This window comes from Accipiter gentilis, chromosome 27, assembly GCF_929443795.1.
Source record: "Accipiter gentilis chromosome 27, bAccGen1.1, whole genome shotgun sequence".
Taxonomy (NCBI): domain Eukaryota; kingdom Metazoa; phylum Chordata; class Aves; order Accipitriformes; family Accipitridae; genus Astur; species Astur gentilis.
The window spans coordinates 3,878,220-3,897,272 of NC_064906.1; the positions used below are offsets into that span (position 1 = coordinate 3,878,220).

A 19,053-nucleotide genomic window follows, 5' to 3' on the forward strand; every position below is an offset into this window, starting at 1 on the left:
TGCAGCTAGGGAGAGGTGAGGGAAACCAGCTACACTTAAAAAGCACGTTTGAGGCAAATTTCTGCGTGCTTAAAGTTAGCAACCTTGACCGTTCATCACGTTACCTGCTCCCTGCTATTTCTTTTGTTCATTCTTGGGGTCTCAGGTACAACTGGGAAGGGAAAAGTCTTCAGCGTGCATTGTGGGTGGGAATGGGGACTGAGGCTGATGACCAGAATTAACAGAAATAGGCATGTTTTTCTAATTTGGGGGGCAAGGGAAAGCTTGATGGCTTTATTGGGGACTGTGTTGCTGGATCTGAAGTGGACAGCGTCTGCAAGTGAACAGAGGCAGGGCAGGAGCCTGCCTTGCTTTCATGCCTGCTGGGCCATGACTGGAACTGGGTTTTCCTGTCTTGCAACATTTTTTTGAAATGTCAAAAAAATTCTCATTCTGCACGGGACGGATGTGTAACTTTTTTTGGGCCCTCGGTTTCTGTCCGAAACTGAGGTGCGGAGGCAGGGGCCGGCTGCGGGCCAGTGGGTGCCCGCTCGCCCCTGTGGGCGGCGGGGCTACCCCGCGGGGTGTGTGTGTGTGTGTGTGTGTGGGGGGGTGTCTAGCGGGGGCTGCCTCCCGGCCGCCAGTTCCCCCGCCCCGATCGCCACCCCCAGCGTCCCACCGGCAACCGCCGCAAGCAGCAGCCGCGGGCGGAGCGGGCCTCGCCCCACAGGAAGCGGCAGCCGCTCCTCGAGGATCTGCTTCGGCCCAGCCGTCGGGGCGAGATGGGGGGGGGGGGGGGGGGGGGGGGGGTCGGGGGGTCCGGGCCCGACTCCGGGTCCCGGCGCCGGCCCCGCCGCCCGCATCCGCCCGGCAGGTGTCAGTGTGGGCTGCGGCGCCGGGCGGGAGCGCGGAGGGGAGGGAGGGAGGGAGGGAGGGAGTGCCGCCGCCCCGCCTCCCTCCCCCCCCCCCCCCCCCCCCCCCCCCGCCGGCGGCCCCCGCGCCCGTCCGCCAGAGCCAGACTCGCTGCAGACAGGCGGCAGCCAGCGGAGCGGGCAGGGCGGGGGGGGGGGGGGAGGAGGAGGAGGAGGAGAGGCTGGGGATGAGTTGGAGGCAGGCACAGCCTCAGCGCAGGGAGAGAGGCTGCCGGAGACAGGCAGGGGGAGGCGGCGAGGCGCCCCGTCCGCTCCGGAGGAGGCCGGCCCGGCGCGGGGGCGAGCGGCGGGGGCCGGGGGGAGGTGAGTGCCTGCGGCCGGCTGCCCGCCGCGCCGGGGCCGGGTGATTTGTGGCGACGAGTTGGGGGGGGGGGGGGGGGGCGTCGCCGCGGCGGAAAGTGGCGGGGAAAGTGCGGGAGGGCCGAGTTGAAGGTCTAGGATCGTGCGAGGGACGAGCCGGCGGCGGCCGTGGGGGGGGGGGGGGGGGGCTCCGCCGGCTGGCGTCCTCCCTCCCGCAGCGGCGGGAGAGTGGGGTGCCCCCGGCCCCCCAGAGCCGCTGCCGCGGCCGGGCTGAGCGCGTCCCTCCGCGCCCGCCGCCCACCTGCCCCCCTCCCCCCCCCCCCCCCCCCCCCCAGGTGCGGCGGAGAGGGTGTCGCCTCAGGGGGTGCGGGCGGCCGATGGCCGGCGTGAGGGGGCAGCGGTGACAGGGAGCGCCGTTAGCCGGGGAGGGAGGGGCGGCGGCCGGGGAGCACACACACACGCACACCGCCCGCGGAGAAGCCGGAGCGGCGGCGCGGAGGGGAGACCGCCGGGGCTCCGCGGGGGAGAGCCGCCGCGGCGGGCAGGGCGCCGGGCAAGACGGAGAGCGCGGCGCGTTCTCTCCGGCTGCTCGAAAGTAAAGATTCGCAGCTCCGCCTGGACCCTCGCCTCGGCCCCGCAGGAGCGACGGAACACGGCGTGTGGGCAGCGCTGGCGGACGCCGCCCCCCCCCCCCCCCGCCGCCCCCTCCGCGTTGGGGTGTGCTGCTCAGCCCCGCGGGAGAGAGCGCAGCGGGGTCTGTCTGGGCGCCCAGGTCCGAGCAGGCAGCTCCTGCGGTGTGGCTGCCGGGCTCATGCACAAGTGACCCGTGTTTAATGAAGTGCCTTTTCTACCCCCCCCCCCCAAAAAAAAGAAAAAAAGTTTATTAGGAGAAGTCTCGCTTTGCCTGCCTGTATCTGACGCCTGCCTGCATTGTTTGCATTGAATATGTGCATCCCGAATTTCTGAATGGTGTGCCAGGTTTTCCATCGTGTAGGTGGGTAGGTGGTTATGCGTAGGTTATGATTTGGTACTTGGTGAAGAGACAAACACACCATTGTGTGTAGGCTTAAGTTCACTGAAGAATAAACAGGAAACGGGCAAAATGCAGCAGTAACTTTTACTTTGTGAGGAGACCTTGATGGAACACCTAGAATGATACAGGGTTTAGGTAGCGCTTTTCTTCTTTATTGTTCAGAACCTTTTCTGAATAGCAAATGATGGTCGTACAAGAGAACAGAAATCCAGTTCATAACTTTCTGTGGAACTAGAAATAGTGTGCTCGGTGTTATAAAAGTTCATTGATCTAAAACACGGGTGTCTTCTTGTCGGGAAGGAAAACTCTAAAGAGGTTTGTCTGTTCTTGTAAACAGAAAACTCTTGCATTGAAATGTTTGTGGACTGGAAAGGTACGCTACATAACGTGAAGACTGAAATGTATGTGACATGGCACATCTGAGGCTGGCCAAAAAGGGGGGAGAGTTTTTGCCAGTAAGAAAGCCTGAGGGGCAATTGCTGGTACGTGTCGATGAGACGAGAACATAGGTGCTGCATAAGTACAGTAATGTTCCTTCCTGGAATGCGCCTTTTCGCTTTCATCCTTCAATCCCCGAGTATGTTGGTTAGACAGAACTTTTATTCTGCCTTCCAATTTAATTTCTAGGATAATGTTTTGGGAAATCTACTCTTTGAAACAATCCAGAGTTGTTTAAATAACATATGATGCACTGTTGAGTAGAACTGAATAACTGTGCGTGTGGTGCACACTTGTATGGTTCCACTAATGAGAATATAAATATTAGGGCTTTGTGGCTGTAAATAAGAGGGGAAGTTCTGCTGGAAAACTAGTGCACTGGTGGGAAGCACTCTAAGCAACATCTAATACGTCCATATTAGCTGAAATAGCGATGGTCCTCTGAAGTTCTATATCAGTACTGGTGTTTTAGCACCAGGTATTAAGTTACTGTGATACATAAAGCAACCAGCGTGAGGAGAACTTAAATTGGAATGCGTCAACGATATGCAGTTATGTATGGAAGTAAAAATACATCTTTTTATATAATCTGTGTTTATAGCACCGTATTTAATTCTGACTCTTAGGTATGCGAAGATCATTGTTGCATACACGTAAGGCATATCAGTATTTTCCAGTAAATTCGGATGCCTGTGCGGGCCTAAATGATGATAAATGTATAACGCTGAATGAGTTAACAACGTGAGACAGTATATTTCAGACCATTGGTTTACGTTAATTGAAACATTACAGGCAGTAGGCAGCGTTTGACTGATGAAGTTTGAATTTAGCCTTCAGCATCTTAGACTTTTATAAGAAAACTTGTGGATGTCGAAAGAAATTGGGATTCAAGATTGAGGCATAGTTGGTAAGATTAAAACTGTTGAACCGTAGGTTAACCTAAGAATTTAGAATTAACCTGTCTCCTTGTTATTTTTAACTAGATAAAATGCTATTTTCTCTGTATAGGACTTTTAAGGTGAGACTTGAAGAGCCGCTGTTAGTTTTCTGTGCACAGAAGGTACCGTGTTTTTTGGGTGAGGGTGGGAGAGGGTAGGGAGAGAAGTTTTCTCTCTGATTTTCTTGACCAAAATTTAGTTCTCTTTTTCACAGCTGCCCTGCAGTACTCTGTCTAGTGGCTGCTGTCCTTCCACTAAGAGCTAGTCACGTTTCAGTGACGCTGCCTAAAATAATTTGGAATACTTTCAGGATATGATGTGCCAGAAAGAAGAAAACGATGATTGAATTAATAGAGAGGTATCTTAGAAGTAATTTAACTCAATACAATCTCTAAGAGAAATGAGGTGTTAAAAAGTTGGGCATGCCTGCCCAACAACTCTTGCATCAGCAGTCGTGATTGTTGCATTTAACTTGCGAGTGGTCTTGGAAAAGTTTTTTTCTGTCTGGTTTTGAATAGTTTAAAGCAGTTCCTTGCAAGTAAATTGCCAGTTATGGAATACAAATACTTCTAGGAGTTTAGAGATGAATTTTGCTGCAGATTGGTTCTGTGGTAACCGTGAAATTCTTCAATGGCACCAAGCTAGTATCAGCTGCTCGTTAAAGGCACTGATGCCAGAACAGTGGTGCATCAGTTGCTGGGAATCCAACCCTGTAGTGAAATGATTCATACATATACATTTTCTTTTCTCAGTTGACAGCTATTTTTAAGAGTAGCCGTCTTGCCTAGAAGGTTGATATCTAAGCAAAGGCAGCCTAGATAGCTAAAAATTTCTTTCCCACCAAACATAATCTTATTTTTGCCAGACTTCTAATATGTACGCTGAAACATTTAAATTGAATTGATTTTAATTGATTCTTGCTAAATCTCTGGTGCTAATTGGTCATTATAAAGGAATCATGACATTTTGGAGTTGCTGTCAGGAAGTCAGCATTTTTTTTGCACAAACTAAGATGATGAGTTTGAAGTAAATGTCAGTTTGAAGCAATTTCTAATAATAATGGGTAGCAGTATCTAAATGATAGCAGATTACCCGAGTAACTTCTAGTCTGCAGAAACGGTCTCAGAATGAAATAATGACACATTTGTCCAGTGTACTTTAACTGTTTCTATGTGCTGCACAGGCAGACTATGCCAGTGAAGGAAAACTATTGACCTTTTCCCCCATTGTGTTCTTTTGAACCTCGTGTTTGAAAGAGAAATTTAAGTACTTTATTTTAGAGAGGAGTTTTATTTGCTTACTTCTGAGACTGTCAGTTGAGTAATAGTAACTGTAAGGGGACTGCAGTAGAAAGAATGCTTGCAGGTGAGTAAGAGTGATCACAACATTACAGTGTGTTCTGTATTTCATGCTGGCAAAATATCTCTGTATTCATCATCTCTATTTAATATATACATTTCAGTAGTGTATGCCTTGATTTAGCATATTTGGAATATGCTAAACATAGATGCATTTTACTAAGCGCTTTTTTCTTATTGTTTAGTTAAGCAGTGGAAATTTGCAAATACCCATATCACCATTCATTATCACTCAGTGTAATAATGGGTGAATTTAATCTTCGTGATGAAGATTATTTTAGTCACAAGAGACAAGGGAATGAAAATGAATCATTTTCTTGATGTTGCGCTGTGTCTGTGTTGTTCATCTCTGCCTTTCTTTTCTCTAAAATCCTACCACAGACAGCACTGACCTTTTAAACTGTTTGGATGATCTTGCTCTACATCAAACTTTTCTTTCAGATAGGAGGCAGAAATTAAGAAGAAGCTAAATGCAATTTCTCTTCTTGTTGCCAGTGGAAAGCTTTCTTAGATTTGAAGCAAGTTTTCTTTGTGCCAAATGGTTGACTTTTCTAGAATAAAACCTCTCTAGGGTATGCAGAAAGTCCTCTGGTTAATATATTGGCATTCCCAGAACCCACTAAAACTTAGGCAGGTTGCCAGACACCACTTAATGAGGATGCCGAATGTCTGGCACAAATCTGCATGAAAACCAGCAAAGAAGCTGGGGGTGGCAGTGTGTGTGGTGGGGAGAGGGCTGGGAAGGCGACGCATCCACACCCCTAATTTATTTTTAATGTCTGCATTTTGCAGAGAAACTGATCAGAAATCCTTACCACTGGATTTTGAAAACTCATTGGGCGCAGGAGTCTGGATGCTCCATATTGAGGTAGCTGCATTCTCATAGAAATATAGTTTTATTATGGAAGTAATTTGTTAATTAGGAAGGGTTTTTTTTGAGGATAGCACCAAAAGAGGATGGGAAATGATAGTGATTTTTTGTTTTATTATCTGCTAAAACTGAAAAGCATTTGAAAGTGTGGTTAGACAATTAGGGGACAATGGAAGTCAGTGATTGCCAGCATCCACACAGAAAGGCTGTTAAAGTTACAATGGCAGGGATAAATAAACTACTGCTGCTAGAACACTTACGCTCAGTGTAAACCTGTGGTGTGTGGCTCTGCCTGATGCCACTGTGCTTAGGTTTTGCTACGTTTTAAGTAGAATCGTAGGTGTAATAGACTCTCTGATGGCTAGATAACTGTTAAAAAATTAGTCATAGACCAAGCTGAGGCATTTTTCCATTAGAGTGCCATTAGAAACAGAATATATTGTTTTGTGTTGAATCAAACATTTAGTCTTGGAGGTTGAAACTGATTAAGCAAACTTGGTTATATTCTGAACTGAACATTACTTCAGATGTTTAAAGCACAAACATTTTCAGCATTCCCAGGCTTCAGTCTCTCCCCTACCAAGCCAAAAAAGCATTAGTCCTGTATAGACAAATTTATAAATAGGCATTGGGTTGGTAGGCATGACTGAAAATATTTTTTTATCCAAAATAATTCTAATAGGAGTTTTTTGCACATGGCTGAATTCGGAAACGTGTGCTTGTTACTTGCTTTTCAGTATAAGTTTCAGTTGTATATTTTACAGTTTTGGAGAACTATTCCTCTTAAGAAGAATTTTACTTACTAGAATAGCACTTACTTGATGTATACTTTTGGGTAGGACTAAAATGTAATCCAGGTGCTCTTGTTTGGTTTCACTAAGATGAGGTGATAAATGACAATATTAAAGTCATTGGACTTTAATGCTGGTTGCAGTGGAAAAAAGGACAAGTGTGTTTTGACAGTTGTATGGGGATAGTAGCAAAGTTTTATCTGTGTTGACGCTGACTCTTAGCTGTATATAGGACAGGGAAAACAAGTGGTGAGAGTGGTGGACATTGTACCCACATTTTTAAACGAGCCTGTGTTCAGGAATAGTTCTAAAAGGCAGGACAGCATCTCCTAGAAAAGGTACACTGCGCAAATGCTGCACATGAGAATGGAGTGGGTCGATGAAGTGTCTGTAGGAATTTTGTGTTTCCATCTCCTAGTGCTCTTGATTTCTTCCATGCTAAGCACCCTGATACCTTTTTTATTGAAAACTGATAATAAAATTTGCTTATGAAAAAATGTAGTATTGCACTTGCTATTGCCTGTAAAAGATGAGTTTGGAGATTTCCATTCTTTTTGTGTTCAATATTTCGTTTTGTTCCCATGTTCTGAAATTGTTTGTAAAAGATGTACTGGCTTTTAGAGAAGATGTGCTTTTTTGAATGTTTGTATGATAAATATCTTGAGGTTTGAATTATTCTCTCGTAATCTTTGACCACTGAATGTATTTAAGTCGTGATTTTAGAGGACAGTACAAAATTCTGTTAGAATTCCTGTTAGAACGAATATTAGTACTTACTAAAGTAAATTCTGGAATCTCTCCCACATTGAGAGAAGACTGGAAAACAGTATTTCCTTCTGGATAAACCCTGATTTTTACTCAGAATTCTAAAAGAAGAGTTGACTCATCTGCCTAGTATTATTTAGCATATGCCAATATAAGGCTACTGTGCTTTGTCTTGCATTTTCAGCATCTAGTACTTGCAAGCTTCTTCAAACAGTACTCTGTTTTTTTTTAACACAACTTCCACTCTCCTTGTAAGGAAAATGTGTGATTCTTTTTTAATTACCTCTTTATGTTGTGTAGCTGAGCCTATTATTTTCATTTCTCACACCTGTAACCTACTTGTCCTCCATTTCATAGAGGGAAAGGAGGGGGCAGTCTGTAGCTGAGATATGAAGCAATCTCTTTACAACCACCTTCTTCCACTGAGACTTTAATGAAATTTTTACTGTGTGTTAATTAAGAGTGATCCATTATTACTTTGGACTTGTAAACACCTTTAAACATTCCACTAGGTGTTAATGACACATGAAGCAAGAATTAATATGAATTTGTTAGTCCTATGTCTAGTAGGGATGTACTATATGTAATTGCCTAAATGTAGCAGTGTTTCTTAAACTATTGGGTGTAAATGGTATTGCTTCATTTTCTGCTTTTGCTTAACCATTAGTTATTTAGTTAAGTGATGCTAATTCGTAGGGCATATTTTGGCCTGTATGATACAGAATTTCAACTGGACCTTTGCCATAGTTTCCTTGGGATTTTCATAAGAGAACAGCGAGTTGCCTGGCTTCTGCCCTATGGTTCAGAGTTGAGGAGCATAGCAGAAGGTGTGGGAGAGAAGATGTGGGGAACTCTTATAAATAACCTAACTTGATCTCCATAGCTGTTGAACTGGTGCCTTCTGTGAAGTAGTAAATTGGTGTGTGTTCTTCTCTTATAATTTCACCTTAATGGATGACTGCTTTTATAGGTTTTGCTTAGCTAGTGTTAAGCAAAATTAAATTGAAGGTTTGTAAAAATATGTGCAGATAAGATACAATACTCCTAAAGTAAAGATTGCACCTGGTCATATGAAAGCTAGACCTGGGCTGACTAATAGCCTCTGTTGGCCAGTGCAGTTCACATGTAGACATTTTGTTTTACAAAAGGTTTGTATTGACTAGCTCGTCACCAAACTCGTATGGGTAGTGGAAGTGGAGAGGAAGGGGGTTCTATGAATATTTCCAAAACGGATGTTTTCGGTGCTTGTGACCCTTTGACATTCCTCTTGCTGTTTTAATAACCTTCTTAGCAGGTTTTTGGAAACAGCACATTTGAGATTAACTTTTTGCAAGTACCCAATTTTCACTTAAAATGTCTTAAATTATGAGTTATCGTTATTTAATTGGGAGGCCTAAAACTGTGATCCATCTATCCAATCAAAGCAGCTTGCATAATGTTGAATACAGGTACTGTTTGGTGCCTACTTTCACATAGTTTATAATAATAAAAAAAAATTTAAAAAGCTACCATCTGTTGATGAACAGAAATACTGCCAATGTTTGTCAAATGTGTGCTTTATCTGACCTGTTCTACTTAGCACCTTATGGCAAAGCTTTCTCATCAAAGCATTTTACAAATATCTTTATTCTTAGAGTGCCTTATTAGACTGATAACAATGGTGGTATCACTTTTTAATGTAGGGCTTAATGTACCAAGGATTAGGGAGATAAGCATCTCTTTAGTTGCAAGAGGAGGCCACCTGGAGTGAGTACAGAGATGAGGATTCTAACTCACAGCTGTAGGTGAAAATCACTGTTGTGTTCTAATGATCTTTACAGCCTTTTGATGAAAATGACTGGAATACTGTAAAGTTTCTACAGCAGAAAGCTGCAATAATCTATGTAGATTGGTCTCCTTTTTTTCACAGGGGGTGGCTGGGCAAGTAGGTAAATTTCAAGAAACAAATACAGCAGTGCTGATGTGTGTTAGTGCTGATAATGCACAGTAATGAGTTAAGAAGCATTTGGTTCATGGTTCCTTTTAATTTTGTTTGAAATTACTTAAAAACATAGCAAACCAAGAGGACTTAAAAGCAATAGAGAGAGGAAGAAGAGGGCCTCTATGAGTTGTAGAGTGGGAGTTAGATGTGTAAGATATTCTGAAAGTGTCTTTTGAAATTATGAGTCTTCTCTTTAGTTGAATATGCAACCAGCAACAGACTCTGCCTTTTCCCATTCCCTGTTTTCCCCTGGGTATTGTTAGAGGTTGGAGATAAAAGCCTTTAATCATGTCTACTTGGAGACACCAAAGCAAATCACTGGGAAGTGTCAAATCGAGATGTATATGTTCAAGTATGTTAAACTTGTGTGTGAACGCTGTGTTGAATATAGAACAGGCTTATGTATTTAGCTTGAATCAATCATAGGTCATTTTACATCTGCAGGAGAACATCATTCAGAACATAAGTTAAATTACAGTGATCTAAAACCATCTGTGTATGAACAAGAGCCTCTTGACATAGATGTTTACCATGCTTTAACTTCAGCATTTTATACTGTACTTGATTTATCTTAACTTTCCTCCATGTCACTTGTTATTGATCAGTTTTCATGATGCTGCTATTAAGAGGCGTCTTAGATGGAGCTAATTGCAACAAGTGAACGTAATTTACTCAGAAAATGGCAGTTCTTTGAACTTGGGATGTTTCATTGCAAATATTTTAGATTTGACAGACTTTCACTGAAATCAAAATAAGACACAACCTCTCTTTGATTCCTGGACAACTGTGTTTTGGCCAGAGGCCAGGTGTTTTCAGGGTCCTTGGCATGGAGCTAAACTGCCAAGGATCCTACTTTGTGACCAGGGACACTGTTTCTAGGAACATGTGGTTTCGTTGGACAGCCTGCACAAGAAGTCTGCTGCAAAGTCAAGGACTGAGGAAGTCGCTGTGGACCCACCTCAGATTTGGGGACCTGCAGTGATCCTCTGTATCTACATATTGAAACTGTCAGTCCTCTACAGAGTAAAACTAAGAAAAAAAATATCCATTCTGTTTGATGGTTTTAAAACTGAAGCCTTGAGTTGGTAGGAAATAAGGAGATTTTGGGGGTTTGTCTGCTTTGAGAGAAATTAAAAGTATTGGAAATACCTTGCAGCACAGAAACTGCCTAGTTCTAGTCTGAGCCATGTTTCATTATGCTTCTGTGGATGCCAATTAGTATCTCTCTTGCCCTTTCTTTTCAATCTGGAGTTCATCTAAAGGAGTACCTCAGGAGAACCAAAGCCTCTGTTGCCCCTTTGTCATGTCAGCCCTGACCACAGAGGTTTGCAAGCTGCACTTCCCTATGTCTTGCATAGGAAGACTTACATAAAAGAAGGAATATACTGAAGCTTTTATATTGTAGCAGGTTAAAATGAACAGTGAAGCATATATTCATCAGGGTTCTGAGAAAGACAGGAGGTAGTTGTCATGGTTTTTCTGGTTTTGTCCAGCTGAACTTGATTCCCAGAGGGGCAGTTGTATTGCAGAGAAGAGGAACTGTCCAGTTGAAGTAGTTGCAGATGCAGTGTACGTAGCTGGAAATTCTCTTCTACCTAAGCCCTTTTGTAAGTGACCCTTATAAAATTGGGACTTTCCCTGGACATTCCTGTTGAGGTCCATGATGTGATGGAGGTAGAGATTATATTTTTTTCTCCAAAGAGGAAAAGAATACCCTTGTCTCTTTATTTATAAAAATTCTATTTTATAAGATGGTTCAAGGGTTGTTATATTCTCCCTATAAGGAAAAACCTTCTGAACTTTCAATTGGTCAAGAAGATAAAAGCTGCACTAAAAGCTGTGAACGGAAACTTGGGAGGAACACTGATTTCAATAAGTTGAAATTAGTGCTTTCAGTATCTTCAACCATGCACAATTGTCCCTTTGGAAAATGAAGAGGCAAATGAGATATGATATATTAGCTGTTGTACATCGAGCTGGGGCTTCCAAGATGTTTGCATACTTGTTAAGTTTATGGCCACTGCAGCAGAGGCAGACAAATTTTAGCAGCTTAAGCATCTCCTTGACTTGTGAATGTACGGAATTCCTAACATATTCCCAGGGTCAGTGAGTTGATTTTTTTTTTTTTAACTGAAAAGTTTTGTCACAGAGTTATAATAGTCTCAGAAATCTAACTTTCTTGGTTTACGTGGTATAGCAGATATTGGAGATGAGAAAATATGTGATAAGTCATCCTGCTGATATCTTGAGTCTTACGTTTGGGTGAAGGAAAAGAGTAAAATTCTTACTGGATGCTAAGGATAGTCTCTTTTCACAGTGTAAAAATGCCAAAAGAATATTTTTTTTCCTGTTTCTGACCTTGATGCATAAAATAAGCCATAGTCCCTCATGTACTTGAGATGTTCTCAGGTGTCCCTGACACTTACCAAAAAACGAATGTATGCAACTGGTTCTGTTCTCTCCCACATACTTCTGCTAGTTTTCCTGTTGTTCCTGTAGCTAGACCTCTCTCTTTTTCTCTCAGTCCTTTAGGATACAGACATTTCAGGTACGTCATGCATCTGTAATGTCTAAATGGCTTCCTCTTCTTTCCTTTCCCCTTCCACCCCAATCAAGAAATTCCAGATGGAAGCTTTTTGGTGTCAGTAACAGCTGCACCGCAGATAATTTTTTGCATCCTTAGAGCTGTAATAGTTGTAACTCCATAAACGTAGTTATGATACACATTTACATTAAGGATCTTCTGGTCTTTAAGTTTCCTCAAGGCTTTTATAACCATCCTTGAGAAAGCATTTTCCCCTGTTTTCTGTTCCTGGTTAGAAGTAGCTTCTTTCAACAGAAGTTAAGATATTCTGTTATAAACTCAATTTTTAGGAAGTCTGAATATTTCAGAGTCCTGTGTTGTGATTCAAAAATTGTGCTCCCTTCTTTCATCTCTAGGCTTTATAATAAGGTGTCAGCAATGATCTAGTCCATCTGGGAGCTTGCATCAATGCTTGGGAGAGCCATATGTGTCTGCCTCAAACAAGGCTATAGAAGAGTGTTCCACTAGCAACCAAGATGTCATCCATCTGCTAGACAATCCTGTAGCTAGTTAGTTTAATGACGTATTTATTTGACTAGATGTTTCTGCGTAGCAGACTCCAGCTTTCCTTCTTGTTCAAATTAATACCAAAACCTTCCGTGCTCTGGAGAAAAAAACCTGCCCATTCTGGAGAATGTGAGAAAGTTTGTGGCTTGATTGGTTTGATCTATTTATCTGCTTCAAGATGTTGCACTCCCAAATTCTGAGTGAGCACATTGTTGGGAGATCGCTCCAGCCTTCCTGTGCAGGGAGCCCATGCAGTGCAGGTGTCTGGGTGGCAGAGGGATCACCAGACTAGACGCAAGACCTGGGTGACCTCAGATGCATGTAGAAATCCAATCATGCTGCTACTACTTTAGGGTATTATTTTAGCACATGGAGCTGTGTGAGGATTTCCTCCTGCAGCAGTCAGAGCTGGAATTGTCATAGTAAACATTTTACCCAGCCACACAGAAGAAATCACATGATTATTTCACTCGGTGGCTTTAATGGAAATGTTTATTCAATGTTAAGGGGTTCACAGCCTTCAACTTACACATTCTAGATATTTGTATTCTCAGATGGCCCTGTAAAGTCAGAGGTGCAGGAATTGTGGTGGAAGTGTACTGTGGGAAGAGAAGCCCTGTAAACTTCAGATACTGCTCGTTCTTACTGTCGTAAAATAGAGCACATTGGTACTGACTGTCATTGATGCTTGGGTTTTTTTCCCAGCAGCTCTATCTGCCATTTCTTTTTAGTCCAAAGAGGCTAAGTCACTGTTGCACATTCTAGGCTGAACTGATTTCTAATTTATCTGTGGGTCAGAGTTGAGTTGAGGAGGCAAAACAACAGGAGAAATGCAAATCTAGATGAAAAGAATGTTTTGTGTTAATAGCAATTATAGTAATCTGTGTTGAGGCAATCTGGTGAGTTTAATGTGAAAAAATTCATATGCGTATTCAGCCAAACCAATATAAAATTGGGTCCATCAGTAAATCTTCATTGATACCTTGCAAGGGAGTTTACATGCAGCATCACTTTGATTTCAGTGGGAATTGAGAGACCGTTGCAGTTTTTTCTGAATGCAGCTGTTTGTATGATCGGAGCCAACACAGTGCTATCTACTGAGTTTGGTAAATTTTACCCGACAGTCATTGTTTAAAAATTAGTGGACATGGATAAAGATACTTAGTGAACTGCAAGAAAAAACTAGTAGTCTTTGCAGGTCCTAAATAGGGCACAGAAAAAAAATTGTTTCTTGGCTGTACACTAGAGGCCTCTCTTCTTACAGGTGTAAAACATTTTTTTTGTGGGCATAGTAGCAGCTCTAAGCTGAAAAAGTAGGTTAAAGTAAGATCAGGACAATTCCATGGAGGAGTGTAGAGTTTTCCAGGCAAAACAGAGATTGAAGAGGTGAACAGTACTCACTCTTGTTTCATCTTCTAATGATACAAAGAGAATTGTAGAATACCTCAGGTCAGAAGGGACCTTATGTAGTCCAACCTGCAGTAATAGGACTAAGACTTTTGTCAAGAAATGATCTTGAACCTAGAAATTTGTTATTTAGAACTTAAGTTTCAAAATTATGTTTTTTCCATATGTCTTGAATTGCTTGTGTTTGGGCAGAAGAGCAGTAAAGGTCAAGTGGAAGAAAATAAATTATGAAAAAAAGACAACCTTAATTCTAAAGATTCTGAGTAAGTGCTGAAAAAAGAGCAAAGCTGACATGAACTCTTATTGCAAGTGGGAGGGAGCTACCATCTCATGAGTAGCTGGAAACTGTTGCATGTGTTTAAAGTAATCAACATTGTTTTATTTCCTTGAGCTCTTCTCTTCTCTGAGTGTTGTCTATGTAATTAGTAAAGAATCTTGCAGTTTAGTTTTTGAGGAGGGGGACAGCTGACAATTCTTCACTGATACGAACGTTATGTATTTTTATTTGTATTCCTTTTGCCACAGGGCTACTATCCATTGTTAAATAAAACACAATCAAAGCATCTTTTCCACTTCACCTTATAAAAACATAGAACTCCTCTCAGAGGTAACTCTCTGATGGGTCAGAGTAACATTGAATAAGCTTTTAGTGAGAAAGGGGTTTTACATCTTGCTGGAAAGCTTACTGTATCAACATTTGGTTTAAAACAGAATGAAAAAAGCATTTTTGCACTTTTCCACAAAAATTACATTTATATTGGATTGATGTGATCTTCTGTAGTCTGGTATGATAACATGCAACATAAAAGAAAAAATCACTTAGAATGAAAAGTCATAACATTACAAAATATTGTAAAATTTCTACCTTCTAAAATGCCTATTTCAGTTTTTATGTCATGAGTAGTGTCATCAAAAGGATACTCTACAAGAAATATTTCTGGTTTAATGCATTGGATTTTCTGATGGAAAACAGATCCACAGGCGTATTTCTACAAGAACTGAAAACTTGTTTGGGAGCTTTGCTTTGTATTACTTAGTTATGTTTATTTGTTTCAGGTTTCTTTTTTTTAAGTTCCTTTACTTTGCACTTCCACTGCAAATTTGGGATTTGATTAGGGAGATTACTAAACTTCTGTTGTTCTGATGCTTCATTCTGTTCTGTTGCTTCATTTTTCATATTTATTTTACCATGTAAGAGTATGTATTACTGTATAAAAGATGGGGTATCTTCCTGATTGGTCTCAGCTATTGCATATGGTTTGTCTGACTTGATAGCTAGTAGTATTAATCTTCTTTACTTTATTTCTTACATGTAAAGATACTATGCAAGATCTTAATTTTTTTTTATTTTTATTGTATCTCCTCCTGCCGATTTCCCAGTTTTGTTTACCTGCTGCTAATCCTCTGTAGCTTAATGGTTCCTACAAATGGAAGACAACTTATACAGAAACCTAATAATTTTGAACCTACTTTATGTTTCTGTTCACTTGGAATTGAGGCTAATGATAAACCAAATGAGGTTTTGCTTCTGAAGAGCATAGTGCTGGCTATGTCAAGTCTTCCTCCCATTAGCCAAGTGTTTTCCTTCTTCCAGCACTTCATATGTGTTGATGCATATATGATTTTCCTGTCATTGAATGTTCCTGTCTGGTTATGCAGAAGTGCTGTGTTACGAAAGATGATTATGTGTTTGACTTCTGCTGAAATAATTAACATAAAATTGGACTGTCTTCTCCAATTTAGTTCATGCTTACTAAGATAGCTTTGTAACACATACTAACCAAAAAAAGGGGATGCAGGATGCTGGTGCATCTTCCTGGAGTGATTTCTGGAATGCTGTTGCTTGGGTCTCACAGTGATAGAGTTATAAGTCCTTGTCTTTGTATTTGGATATTCAGAATAATAATAAAAAAAAAAAGGGATATACACAAATATTTGACTTTGGAAAGTCCTTATGCTTGATGCTCAGTGGTTTCTGGTTGGCATTATTTTGCGTTATGCTCTTAATGCTACTTAAGTTAAAAGGAAAAGACATAGAAAATAAGTGAAAAAGAAGAGTGTCTTTGACTTCAGCCTTGGAAGTTTCTTGTGTGAGCTTGAATGTGTGGTAGGCTTGAATGCTGCAGGAGCCAACAGGATTATTTCGACATTGCTCAACAGGGGCTAGGCCTTGAATACACAATTACAGATGGACACAATGTCTAACTTTAGTAGTGGAACAACCTACAGTGAGTGAGTTATCACATCAAAGTCTGACCTACTGGAAATGGTAGATGATACGAAAACACTCACTTTATTTTAAAGTACTTGCTCTTTAGGTCTGCCAAAGCAATTAGCCACCTTTTAAATTTCTGCTTAGCTGTCTGGTTGCTGACACAGCATAGTTTTTTTTTGTTCAGGGTTCTTCATACGAAAGTAAATTACATGCTACAGGGTGCATTTATTTTGTGAATGTCACTTTTACAGTCAAAACCTTATAAGCTGCTGGATAAACAAGTTATGTTGTAATTAGGTATGTCTGTTTTCACCAAAACTATGTCAGAATGTAAACCCATCAGATTAATTAGAATTTGATTAAAGCGGCATGAGTATCATTGTGCAATCTCCCCCGCACTGTTTTTGTGCCTATGCTATGAACACTGTATTCCGTTTGTAGTGTCAGATGGTCCTGCAAAGAGCTGACCATGAAATATTTTCTTGCATTGTTTTTTAAGAATAACTGTTGAGAAATTACTCGTGATGATACTTGTGTGAAAATGTTGTTTTATCTGTTAATGTTAAATAAAGAGAAAAGTTTCAGATGTTATTCATGTTTTTCATCTTATTTTTAGATAGCCTGTAAAAGGTGAACAGTACAAATACAATACCCCATATAACTGAAAGTTACTGACAAAATGGGGTAAAGTAATACGGCTAATGCAAAACCCAAACATGCTTATAATGCATAAGTACATTAATTAGCTTTACAAATGTGTTTTCCTTGGTCTAGAACCTTTAAAATGAAGCTAGCGTATGGAAAACTTGAAATGAAAGTTCATGAATGCTTGGAATCCAGTATGAACTAGAGCAAGGACTTAAAAACAACATGAAACATAAATTGCAGAGGCTTGTAATAATTTTACCAAAAAAAATTGCTATTCTTTTTCTTCTCTTTTGCATGAGCAAGCTGTTAGATTCATGCCATCTCAAATGTTTAAGGAGGGAGCAAGACTCTATTTCCTGTGCTATTTTACATGCTTTCGCTCCATACGTTACTTAATTAAACTGGCTGGTATAGAGGACCATCTGCTATCCAGAACCACCAAGATGACTTCTAGACCTTCTTGTCACTGTTAATTTGATTGTCCTCTCACTGCTGTTGAGACTGTTTCTCCATCCATTTCCACAAACTTTGGGAATCTTAGCTTAGTAAGAGTTTCCTGGGTGCCAGGTCTAAACCTGAGTTTGTGAATATTCAAATAGCCTTCTTGAGTAGGTCACTTGTGGACTCTGTATGGGATACAGAGCTTATGTCATTCTCCTAGCCTAAGAAACCTCTCCAAGGCAGCAGAAAAGTGGCAAACTTTGCCAATTGTTTGCCACCAGCTTTGCTCTAGCTTTCGTTAAAAGCTGCAAAGGGGGACAGGCATGAATTGTAAATGGACAACACTGCTTATTTCACTGCAAGAGATCAGTTTGGTCCTGTGGTTTGAATTCTGCATTTAAAAAAAAACAAAACACCAAAACTCCCCAACAGACTCTTCCTGTTGCAAACTCCAAGTTAACAGTTGTCATGAAAAGGGGGAAAGTAGAAGAGATGGAAATGTGTTTATGAACCGATACACAGTGGTGTGTTTTCCCTGATCAATACTTTTTTAGGCTTCTTGTTTTAATTTTTTATAAAACATGATTTTTCCTCCCTCCCCAGTTCTGCTCAACTTATCAGATGATTGAACTTAAATTAAGTATTTCCTATATATGATTTTCAGGAAAACAAATTTACCGGTCCCCACTCTGCAGGAGTCTTGTGCTGATGTTGCTGGCTGGCTGTGCTCACTGGTAAGAGTACTGTTCATAAGTGAGATTATAACCAGGAAAACACGTTGACTACTGTCAAGACAGATTCTCCTTTTATACCTAATTCTGTGTTCATAACTGAATATGTGGGATATCTTCAAATTTGAACTTCTGTTCATGTCTGTGAGGGGAAAAATGTCTTTACATTTTAAGTTATTGCATATTGTGTCTGTGCAAAGGTAGGTCCTCTTGGTGTGAGGGGAGTTACTGAACACATCAAGATTTGCTCTCTGTAAAGCTTTAGGAATGCTCACCTTGGTATTTTATGTTTTGGGGTGTGCGTAAGAAAAAAAATGATCTGCTTTAAGTTAAGGGTAGTAGGCTGTATGGAAGGATCCCAGGAGCTAGTCTTTTGATTGTGACTATTTGAAAGAGAAATGTTAGCACTGTAATTTTAGCAGTGTTCACAGATCTGTGGTGATTTTCTTACATTTTATGCCAGATACAGAAGAAGATAGTTAACTTACAGACTTTCAGTAGGAAAAATTCTTCTTTTCTAAAACCAGGACCACAAGGACATTAATACGTGACAATATTGCTTATTGCTCATGCTTAGGTATCGCTGTATTTTGAACATCTGAGAACTTTGTTTTATTGTTAGGGATCAAAAACTGTGCAATGTCAAGTGCTGAAATTTTGAATTTTTATATGATGCTAATGATGTATTAGCAAAGACATTGAAAGAAGCAATAACTTTTAACTATATAAAAAAAAATAATATTCTTTAGGTCTTAATATGAAATGTTGATTAGAAACAACAACCTAGGCGACTGTAGCCTTCCAACTGTGGTTGGAAGTAAATATGGAAACTTAAAGGAAATGAAACATATCTGAATAGTTTATCAGTGGCATTGTTTAATGCAAATGAAATGAGTTGTTTAGACATTATAGCGCTTACTTTGCCACATGTTGAAAATCACCTGTGAGATAAAAATAAAACATAGTATTTAAGAAGGAGAGGCCAGAAGATGTAAATCTGACAAATGAGTGTCTGATGCCTTGACTGAGCTGAGGACCTGTTCCAACATAGGGGTGCAGGCAACAATACTCTCGTATCCCAGAAAATGCAAATTTGACAGAAATGGCTGTTGCTCAAGAGGACTGCTTCCAATT

The 19,053-nt window shown here is 41.1% G+C and overlaps 1 protein-coding gene across 3 annotated transcripts in view; it reads left to right on the forward strand.

Annotated features, from left to right (window-relative positions):
- The first annotated feature begins 1,090 nt into the window (after positions 1-1,090).
- Positions 1,091-19,053, forward strand: part of LDLRAD4 (low density lipoprotein receptor class A domain containing 4) — a 293,715-nt gene continuing 275,752 nt past the window's right edge. For 2 of the 3 annotated variants that reach the window (XM_049830511.1, XM_049830509.1), the window contains exon 1: positions 1,091-1,214. The gene's annotated coding sequence lies outside the window, so the exon portion shown is untranslated. Of the gene's footprint in view, positions 1,215-17,905; positions 17,923-19,053 lie in introns of those variants that run through there. The other variant, XM_049830510.1, reaches the window with a different exon arrangement.